Source organism: Capsicum annuum, unplaced genomic scaffold, assembly GCF_002878395.1.
Source record: "Capsicum annuum cultivar UCD-10X-F1 unplaced genomic scaffold, UCD10Xv1.1 ctg3585, whole genome shotgun sequence".
NCBI classification, from domain to species: domain Eukaryota; kingdom Viridiplantae; phylum Streptophyta; class Magnoliopsida; order Solanales; family Solanaceae; genus Capsicum; species Capsicum annuum.
In genome coordinates, this window is record NW_025842793.1 from 280,149 (window position 1) to 292,271 (window position 12,123).

A 12,123-nucleotide genomic window follows, 5' to 3' on the forward strand; every position below is an offset into this window, starting at 1 on the left:
ATATATATATATATATATATATATATATATATATATAAGAATATGGATTCTTGAAAAAAGTTTTGGATTAGAATAATTTCTAGCCAGAGTAAATTAAGATAATACTATTTTGCGGTGTTCTTTGACAATTTTATCTTAATTTAACTCAAATATTTAAGGGTATAAAAGTCTTTCAATATTTGAAGGATATTTTAGTCAACCAACATTTATATTCATGATTTTATAATAGGATAGATAAATAGATAGATATGTTGATAAATCAATAATAATTCTTATAAATACTATTAATACACTTATACTTAGTATACTTAGTATATATATGTGTATGTATATATATATATATCATTCGCTAATATTACTTAATGATATCTCTAGTATAGTTACGATTAGTACAATTGTTAGTGTATAACTTAACAGTCAATAATATTTCTAAAAAATCACTAATAAACTTTACTTAGTTTAACTATCATATAAGTTAATCAGTCAATATTATTTTAATAAAGATATTAAAGGTACTCTTTTATGTTGTTGTAATTATTGATATATAGATTAATTAATTACTAATATTTCGTAGTATATATCTACTTAGTGTAGTTGTCAAATTATAAGACGATCACTGAATAACATTACATAAGAATATCATCAATTCACTTCTATTTACTACAATATCAGCTATAAGCTAATCAATTACTTATTGGATTACTTATACCACTAATACACCTCTTTTTTCCATTATATATCAAATTAATTATAAATTAATATAATTCATCAACTTTTATTAATAATATTACTAAAACATTTATACTTATTCGAATTATCACTATCTAAGCTACTCATTCAGTTTATATATATGTATAATTTTTTTGTCATGTCTACAAAAATAATGTAATTTAATAGTGTGAAAAGAAAAAAGTTTTAAAGAAATTATTGAGGGATCAAACAATTGATATCATTGCTGTTATTTTTTCAGCAAATTGATAATATGGTTATTTATTAAATACTCAATTTTACATATTTAATTTAGTGAGAATCTTCCCTAACTACTATGAAAAGAAATCACAAAATAATTATATATATCATATTGAGGACTCCATGGATAACTTATATTTTATTTTTATTTATTTTTTATTAATGCACTGTTACCAACTAAAAAAATTAAAAATTATATTTAAATTTTCTTTGAAATATGAATTTATTTTTTATTATTTAGCGAGGAAAATCACTCGTTATAACAAATTTAATAGTTACATTTTAATTTCTTGAGCTTTATTGAAATATTTGAGCCTTAATTTTTTAAAAAATTAGAAAATCAATTAACAAAAGAAAACATCGGTATTGTTGGGAGTTGAATTACAGAGGTTGGGTGCTTGGAACTGAATCTTGCTGAACAAATTATATTTTAATAGTATTTTTTAAGAGCTAATTATCATATTGATACAATATATTACTCTTCGTGTTTGAATTAGTAACTCAATTTTATTAGTTTTTTTTTGTCACAGATATATTTTAGATAAATTTTTATTTTCTTCACTTTTTAGATTATATTGTTAGAAGTGATATGGAAAAAACATTCAAATAAATTATTCTGTAAGAGATAGAGGGGTTTGAGAGTACCATTAAAGGAGTTTGAGCTTGAAAAAATGGTAGAAGATAGTGCGATGAAAAAATGAGAAAGAAAATGATAAAATTAAATAAAAAATAGGCTAAAATAACATTGTCACACGTCCAAAACCGAGTATTCATCACTCACTTTGTCATGTTAACGAAAGGTGTCAAAGTGACACAGTTTATGACTACCTTAGGTGGTTAAAATGAACAACGTCCACTTTAGATGTCAAAGTGAAAGACTGTGTCAAGTTGAAGAGCCTTCCGAAGTGTTTGACCTTTTAGAAATAAGTACAAGTAAAATGAATGGAGGATGTATTTAATATAGGTAAGAAGAATACAAATGAATAAATTATCCATTATTTTTCAAACTAGAGGATCGTACTTCTAATTCTGTCTTGAGCCGAGGGTCTATCGGAAACAGCCTCTCTACCTCTTTAGAGGTAGTGGTATGGATTGCGTATATTCTACCCTCCCCAGAGCCCACGATGTGGGAATATACTGCGTTTGTTGTTGTTGTATTTTTCAAAATGCTATTTTTAATAAGAACAAATAAAAAATACATGGAGTGAGTATTTTTGCTAGCCTTTATATAAGTGTGAATGTGGAAGTGCAAAATATTCGTATTTGAGAACTAAATTGAAAATGGCAGCAACAACAATTGTGTCTAGAAAGATAATTAAGCCTTCCTCCTTCACTTGAAATCTCAATCTCACTTTGATGGATTACACAGATATTCCTTACTATATCCCAATTGCCTCTTTCTACTCTATACCGAAAAACTGTGACATAAATCAAATAGCACACATTCTTGAAAATTTTCTTTCAAAAGTATTATCCTCCTACTATCCCTTTGCGGGACAAATTAAGGATAATAATAGTTATGTCGATTGCAATGACATGGGTGTTGAGTATTTACATGTCCGAATCAATCGTCCAATGTCTAAAATTCTCAACTATCCTTATAATGATGTTGTAGATGTAGTCTTCCCACAAGATTTTCCTTGGGGTAGTACCCTGAATCGAAGTCCACTAGTGGTTCAATTAAGCCATTTTGATTGTGGTGGGATAGCAGTCAATGCATGCCTGTCACACAAGATTGCTGATGGATATAGTTTCTCTAGATTCCTTAATGATTGGGCTGCTACTGCTCGAAAGGTGGATTTCGAACCATCTCCTCAGTTTAATGCATCTTCTCTCTTTCCACTAATGGATGATGGTTTAGATATATCTAATGGTGTGTGCCTGAACCACAATGACAAGAATGTTCAATTTCTCATCCTCTAGCTTGAGAAAACTCAAGGATATCGTTGCAATAAATTCAGAAGTTGTACAGAACCCAACTCGTGTTGAAGTTGCTACAACACTTCTCCTTAAATGTGGAGTGGTTGTGTCAATGGAGAAATAAGGCGCATTCAAACCAATTCTATGGAGCCTTGTAATGAATATACGCCCACCAGTTCCATTCAACACAATAGGAAATGCTTTTCTTCTCTTGGGTTCAATAACAATGACAGAAGATAAGGTAACACTAGAGAAGATTTGGAAGAATGCTGAAAACTTAATTTCGAGAGTAGACACTAAATTTACACTAAATTTCTTTTTCATTTAATTTTTAGAATTAGGATTTGAAAAAGGCAAAAAGTAGGTCAGAGTTGTGGGGTCATGGGTCTCTTTAACATTTTTAAAAGTTGGGGATAAAAGACAACTTTATAAAAAATACAATATGGTCCCGTTTTATATTTATTAATTTTTTAAATATTTATTAAAATCATTTAATAAATTCAACAACTTTCCTCTCTCCTCAAATCCTCTTCTTCTCTTGATTTTTCTTCATTTTTTCCAGAATTTTTTTTATCTTGATTCTTGCTTTTCAAGTCAAAATTTTCCAGTTTCTCTTGCTCAGGTAAGTTTAATCTTTGTCACGACTCAAAAATAAGTGTCATGATGACACTTATCGCGACGTACCTTGACAAGTAAGCCTATCACTCAAACTAATATAAAAAGAGGAAAAGATAGAAATATCCCAAGGTACGGCTTCTAGAACGAAGCCGAACCATATAAGTAATCATAATAATGCGGAAAAGACTATCCAAAACACCGATCATGCCCAAAATCAGGTGTCAATAGCGTAAGAACTACTAATAAAATCTAGAAGTCAGATACATTAGAAAAATAACCACAAAGGAATAATATCTATCTCCGAATACTAATAAAGACATAACTACTATAGAAAAATAGAGGTGAACTTCGAACGCATGAATGCCCAACCGCTACGTTGAAAGCTCCAACAATCACCTGAGTCAAGCAAGCTGAGGCGCACTCGAGCTAGGACCTGCACCAAAAGGGCGTAGTAGGCATGAGTACTATCCTCTTGTACTCAGTAGGTATCATAGACCGACCAAGCAAAGTAGTAAATAAAGCATACAAAATATACACTAAGGGCATATCACCTGCAATCAGAAAATATCCCACAACGGTAGTCCACACCGCTTGCACTAACAGTTCTAATATATCTCATATATATTGCAACATCACACCAAGATAGAATAAAAGTACGTATTATATCACTTATAAGAAGAACAAGGGGAACATGCATATACAAGATCATCAAATACAAGTAAAAGAAGATACGATAAATACATAAATAACAAGTCAATATGGCTATACAACACAACATAACACAATAAAGTAAGTGCAATGTATATGATGATGATGATGATGGACGAGGTTGTCGAACAACCTCCGGAATCATCGCACAATCCCCGTATACACCTACGGAGGCAAGCCTTCCAATGCAGGACCCATGGGGGTTCGTCAACCCGTATACAATCCATATATCTCATATATCCTTTTTGGAACATTCCTCAAAAAGAATTTTATAAGGTGTTACAACATCTCATCTCCGGCACATCCCTCGGGGAGGGTTTTAAAAAGGTGTTGCCAGTGTTTCTCAGATGTTGCCCAGTGGTACCAATGTTTCATGAATGAGTATGATATGAGGATGTAATTCTCACAACCAATCACAATGAGTATTTTCACAACCAACCACAATGATATATTTTCACAACTATGTGAGCCAATATCTACTCATTATTTTAGTTTCATCTACGAATTTCTGCATGTCTCATATGCCAAATAAAGTATGAATATAATCACAATACAACAATGGTACCATATTAAGCATGTTAACAATACAATAAAATTATTCACATGTATTCAAGGCTATTATATCACATAGGACCCCACACGGTCACACATACGCATAATAACTCAATTTCGATAATTACATCACATATAGGCCCCCACACGGGCACAACACATAAATAGCCATTTTTCATGATTAGTTTCCACCCTTAATATGCATTTTGTATCATCATTTACTACCCAGCCCAGTCTGAAAGATTTAAGCCATAACCTACCTCAAAAGCTGAAATCGGTCTACTACACTTCGAACCCACGATCTTACTTTTCTCGACAATCTCTAACTCCACTAAAAAAATCAAATATGGAATCTACGCATCAAAACAAAACCAACGACACTTATATTGACTACTTTTAATTGGGGGTCAAAACTGACCCCAAGAATGAATTTCCGAAAAAGAAGGGAAAAATTGAAACTTTACTTCAAAAAAATATTTTTCATATTTTTAGAAACCTATAGCTGAAAATCCAAGTTAAACCGAGTAAAAAAAACGAGGTTCAAATCGAAGAAAAACCATTTTTGAGCTTTACTGGGTAAATTCTTTGAAATCCGGGTTAAAATCAAGAATTGAAGTTGTTTTGAAGGTTAAATTGATGAAAAACTAGTAATTAAAAGATAAAAACGTTATTCAAGTGAAAAGAAGTGAAATTGAAGTTTAAAATCAAGCATAAGATTTTTGGGGCTTTGAAAAATTAATCAAGAAATTACTAAGAAAATGGTGAATTCTTACCTTAAATCTGTAATAAAATCAAGAAATAGGTACTAATCTAACTTCCCAAACTCCCACAAGCTTCACTTTTAAGCTCCCATACTATTTTTGGGTTTAACACTCAAGAGGCAAGATGAAAAAATGAGCAAAATAGGCTCCAAAAAGTTTTATATTGCAGTTTTTCTGGTTGTTTGCACCAGATTTTTGCCCTTAAATTCACCCTGGATTTCGACGGGGTGCCCGAGATTCGCTTGAAGTCTGATACATGCAAACGAACCATATAACCAAACTAAATTTGGCATTCCGGACACGATGGCGATATCATATTTTCATAAAAACATCATTTTCACAAAGTTGACCCCCGAAACCCGAAATAACAATTTTTCAAATTGAGGATCGAAATGAGATTTAAAAGCCGTAAAATCATACCAAATATGTTAACACCCTAAAATTGACATTACGGATCTGTTCGCAAAGTTGGATTTTCCATTCGAGATTGTTTCGATCAAATATGGGTCCCACACCTATATTTCTAATTTTTTTAGCTTTTCGATCTATAGGTTGAAATGAGCTCGGGTGCACCGGAACTCGTGTCAAAGGTCTACCTAGCCTAAAATTATTATTTCGAAGCTACTAGTGTAGTCTATTCAGCCATCCATCGAACGAATCAAAAGATATCCCCATAAATCTAAAATAAGGCTCTCAAAGCCATCAAAAACCACAATATCGCATAAATGATACCAAAATGCATCGTAAATCATGTCAATCACTCCCTGTAATAACCCGTATACTTCTAAGTTAGAAATGAATCGTGTTCCTTCGTGTGGAACCTCTAATTTCGTAATTCATATTTGAGTGCATGACTTATGATGATTAGCCTAGTGAGAAGAGGGCTTATGATGTGTAAAGCATGTTCATAAGAGTCACTTAGAGTAATATGAGCTAAGAGCTTTTGAATTGATCAAGTTTTGGTGTTTGATTTCACTAGGGTCATCTTTGAACAAGTATAACTTGGTGTATATGTGGAATTGGATAGATTAAGACCCACCAAATTGTAGATAATTGAATCAGCTTTCCAACGATACCCAATTTTGCCTGAATCCGATACCCGAACAAAAAGTTACAACCATTTTCATGAGAGGCAGTAAGACGAGGCGATATGCTCGCGACGCGCGCTCCATCGCCCACACCTATTTCCCAGGTTCTGTTTTCACATTTTTAAGAGCAAATAAGTCCTTTCCTCTATCCTAATTCGTCCATAACAAATAATTAAAGCCTTAAGGAGCATTATTTGCCCCATTAGCCATAATTTCTCTCCAAGCCTCCCTCAAGAACAAACCCTAATCTCCATCCAAGAATTTCAAGACTCCATTACAATTCCTTCAAGAAAAAACAAGAATTAAGTTCCCTAATCCAAGAATCTCAAGAAAAGCTTTCAATGTCATCTCCAAGGGTTTCAAAGTCAAGTTTTCTACATCAAATCAAGGCTATTAAGGTATGTAGGGTTATGAATAAGGATATTCTTTCATCCTTGTTCCCAAAAATAGTTTTTAAAGTTATGTTTACATGAAATTACATGATTTACAGTTTAGGGTTCATACCCAAATATCATTTTTTGATCCTTATGAAGTTACAAATGATTTAAGTGTTGAATTACATGACTATTTTCACATACTTATACGTGTGATTTGATTTTGTATATTGAGCATTGAGTTTCATTATATTGACTAGAATTGTTAAAGCATTTCAAGATTTTTATTATTGAACATGAATTGTGATGATTTGATATGAGTTTTCAAGAAAGGGTTTTCAAGCCCTAAGTTTTAGTCTTGATATTTCAAGAAAGATAATGGTTAAGTATTCTTTGAAAAGCACGTGTTAAGATTTTAAACAAGATTTTGATCCTATGATCCTCAGCTAAGATATGTAATCCACACAACTAGTTTTGATTACAGTTTAAACAGACAGACATATAACATATTTTCATTACAAACCCTTATGCTAGTTTTAAGGTAGATTTTCTATAGAATGAGCATACAAATTAAAGGGAGTAATATTTAGCACTGAGTTGGGTATGATTTCAATGTCTTATATACCAGAACTACGTGCCACCATAGGGTTTAACACCCCTATTGGGTTCAGCATAGTGATCACTCTATCTAGGTTCTATTCCGATGGCAAGGGTAGAACAACTCTACCAACATGGGTAAGAGACGTTGGACTCCATGATAGCTCACATGGTTTATGTCGTTTAGAAGAAACTTCGATTAGAAAGAGCAATGACACAACTTTTAGAACTAAGTGTTATGACTCACAAAGATTTTCAATGTTCTACGTATCGTGTTTTTTTTATTTTGTAGTACGTGTTTTATTCGAGCCGATATGAGTCATTTACGTTTAGCATGAATTATTTGTAAGATTTGTTTAGTTATTGCAATACTGTTTAACTTATGCATTCACCCCCATATGCTCAGTACATTTCAAAAGTACTGATCCACATATACATCTATGTGCTACATTGTTTAATAATGTAGGTTCAGGTGCTCAATTCCAGCAGCATAATTGACCGCGGGCATCTTTATCTACATCCCGATAGTTAGTGAGTCCTCATGGTTTGAGGACCTATTTATTCAGACTTTTAGCTTTATACAATATTTGCTCAGTTGTTTTCAATTCAGTCCGAGTCAGCTGGGGGTCTATCCCAGCTACTCTTTAGTTAATAAGAGTAGAGGCTTGTCAGACTGTTAGTAAGATTTCAGATTTCCAGTATTGGTTATTCAGACTTTTAAGTTAAGCACTTTCAGACTTTATATTCATCTAAACTCAGAGCAGTTAAGACAGTAAATGCAGTATTTCAGTAGATTTACATGCCTAAGTTACTTTCTTTATGAGTTTTAAAATTAGTAGCAAGCTCAAAGGGTTAACTTGGGGCTACTTGTAGTCCTGAGCACCGTGCGATGCCTCGAGACACATTTTTGGGGAGTTACAGACTTGGTATCAGAGCCTAAGGTTTAAAGATTCCTAAGAAATTAGACAAGCCGCGTTACATAGAGTCTTGATCATGGATGTGAAGTGCACCATATTTATCAGCAAGAGGCTACGGGACATTTTAGGAAATCATCCTTTTCTTTTATGATCTATCGAGCTTACAGTGACTTTATCTGCTTTTAACTTGTGCTCTTATCTGACCCTCTGAATGATAATGTATCCAATGCTGAATTTCGGGCGGCTTTTTAGGCGCTGGCCCAAGCTGTGACTGCTAATGTTCAGGGAAACCATCAGAATGCAGTCCCACTTCAGTAGAAAGGTGATTTTGCTACAGCCAAAGTCCGTAACTTCATGAGATTGAATCCACCAGAATTCTTTAGGTTAAAAGTAGGTGAGAACCCACAACTCTATCTTGATGAGGTAAAAAAGATCACCTAAGGAGGAGAGTGTAGAATTGGCATTTTGAAGGATGTTGCTTATCACTGGGTGGTTATGTGGAATAATGGTAGAGGTTAGAATGCAGCTCCTATAAGTTGGCAGGTATTTTAAGATGCATTTATATACAGGTTCTTTTCATGTGAGACGAGAGAAGCTAAGCTAGAGGAGTTCATAAACCTAAGGCAAGGCTCGATGACAGTGAAGGAAGTACTCCTTCACTGCCGTCGAGCCCTACCTTAAGTTCAATCATTTTTCTAAGTATGCTCCAGATTTGATAGCTGACCAAAGATCTAGTATGAGTAAGTTTGTTACTAGAGTGTCTAGTTTGGTAGTCAATGAGTGTAGGACTGACATGCTTATTGGGGATATATATCTTGCTTGGCTGATGATTCATGCTTAACAAATTGAGTCAGAGAAATTAAAGGAGAGAGAGGGGGGAAATAAGAAGGCTAGAATTAGATAGTTTGAGTTTAGCCAAGCTAGGTCAGAGAGGGGAATCGTTCACAGTTTCTGATTCACTCATCTATACCAGCACCGTCTTTAGCCAGCGCCCCCACACCCAGAACCAAGCAGGAGCAGTTGGTCAGGATTTCTGTTTCTAGGTCTTAGAGTAGTATGAGTGAGAGGCCCAATTACCCGCCATGTGCGAAGTATAAAAGAAACCATCTTGGTAAGTGTTTGAAGGGAATGAAGGGTTGCTACAGATACGGTACGTTGGGTCACGGAACCAAAGAGTGCCCGTATGCTAAGTAGGGAAACCGGGATGTTCGTCTGCAGACTCAGATACTAGTACACCAGCTCCATTAGGTCGCCCAGTCCCTCCTCATGTTGCATCATCCAGTACCGGTGGTGGTTAATGACAGAATAAGTTTTATGCTTTACTATCCCATCAGGAGCAGGAGAGTTTACCAGATGTTGTTACCGGTATGCTTCGTGTCTTTTATCTTGATGTTTCTATGTTGTTAGACCCAGGGTCAATTTTGTCTTATGTGACCCCGTTAGTTACAGTAAATTTTGGGGCAGGTCCTGAACAACTCTTTAAGACCTTCTTAGTTTCCACCCCAGTGGGCGAGTCAATTATTGTCGAACAAGTCTATATAAAGTGTTCTATCACTGTCCTTCATAAGATCATATTAGCAGACTTAATAGAGTTAGGCATGGTCGATTTTGACATCATTCTGGGCATAGATTGGCTCTATTCCTTCTATGCATCTATAGATTGTCGCACTCGAGTGGTAAAGTTTCAGTTTCCCGATGAGCCAAACTTTGAGTGGGAAGGTAATTCAGTATCTCCCAAGAGTCATTTCATATCCTATCTTAAGGCCAAAAAGTTAATTTCAAAAGGGTGCATGTATCATTTAGTTCGACTCAGACACTAAGTCAGAGATACCAACAATTCAATCAGTTTGAATAGTAAATGAGTTTCCTAAAGTCTTTCCCGAAGATCTGCTAGGGGTACCTCCCGAAATAGAATTCGGTATTGATCTTCTTCCAGATACTCATCCCATCTCTATTCCTCCTTATCGTATGGATCCAGCCGAGCTTAAAGAGTTAAAAAAGAAGCTTAAAGACCTCTTAGATAAAGGTTTCATAAGGCCTAGTGTCTCTCCATGGGGCGCTCCCGTTCTATTCGTGTGCAAGAAAAATGGCTCTCTCCGAATGTGCATCGACTATCGACAATTGAATAAAGTCACAATTAAAAACAAATATCCTCTTCCTAGGATTGATGACTTATTTGACCAACTCCAAGGTGCAAGTTACTTCTCTAAGATAGACCTTAGATCCCGCTATCACCAGCTTAAAGTAAGGGAATGTGACATTCCAAAGACAACTTTCAGAACCCGTTATGGTCACTTTGAGATCCTAGTCATGTCCTTCGGGCTAACAAATGCCCCAACAGACTTTATGGACTTGATGAACAGAGTGTTCAAACAGTATTTGGATATTTTTGTCATAGTCTTTATCGATAATATCCTTGTTTATTCCCGTAGTGAAGATGACCATGCAGTAAAAATGGTTCTTGGAAAGAAACATTTAAATTCAGTTCTTGGAAATGGTTCTTGGAAAGAACTAATTAATAATAATATTCTGAAAAATCATGACTTATCACAATATTTCTTAATTTAATTAAGTCATAACTTTTCAAAGTAATAAGAAATGTAATTAATAAATGAAGGTGAACAGTCGCGCCTTTTTGACACTCATTCAAATTCAATCCTCTATAAATGGGTCCCTCCTTACTCAATCGTTCATCAACTACACTTTATTTATTTATTGCATCTTGTCTTTCATATTACACCTTCCACAACTTTCTCTTCGCTGACTTAGGTAACTTTTTTCTTGCTAATTTGTAGTATACGTTGTATTACATTTGGATATTTTTTTCTTTACTTTTGTTTTTACCTTTTTTGTCAATTTATATGTGTTCTAGATATGACTGATCCAGTGTGGGACATTAATTTTTGCAACACGCTGTGAATGAACTTTGAATGCAGGTTCGTGATCTGCAATGGGAACAGGGAGCAGTTTGAGGAAGGATGCTCCGTGAGATCCGCAGGCTGAGGAGGGCCTTGCTGCTACCTGTTGAAGATTGATCGGCTGGCAATAATAATAATAATAATAATAATAATAATAATAATAATAATAATAAATATAATAATAATAATAATAATAATAATAATAATAATAATAATAATAATAGTAACAATTAGATTATTTTTTCTTTTAGTCTATGTATATGTATTTTTATTTATTTTTGTTTAATAAAAAATAAAAAAGACTCAAAAATACCCCTGAACTGTCCGAAATAGATCAAAAATGCCCTTCGTTAGATTTTTGGGTCAAAAATACTCCTCCGTTAAGTATTTGGCTCAAAAATACCCCCTCCAACGGAATTCGAAAAAAGATAAAAAAAAAAATATCCCTGAACTATCTGAAATGGGTCAAAAATTCCCCTCTGTTAAATATTTTGCTCAAAAATACCCCTTCCTTAACGAAATTAAATTATTTCGATTATTTCGTTAATTTATATAAAGTTCATCATTTAATTTATATTTCGTTAGTTTCTTTAAGTGAAAATTTATATTTCGTTAATTTCTTTAATGATTAAAAAGATGTAAAGTGAAAATACCTTTTTAGAATAAATGTATGTTTATTTTCCAAATCAAATTCAACCAAT

At 33.7% G+C, this 12,123-nt stretch overlaps 1 pseudogene; it reads left to right on the plus strand.

Moving 5' to 3' along the window:
• Positions 1-2,250: 2,250 nt before the first annotated feature.
• On the plus strand, positions 2,251-11,476 carry LOC107846168 (annotated as a pseudogene).
• Positions 11,477-12,123: the final 647 nt, after the last annotated feature.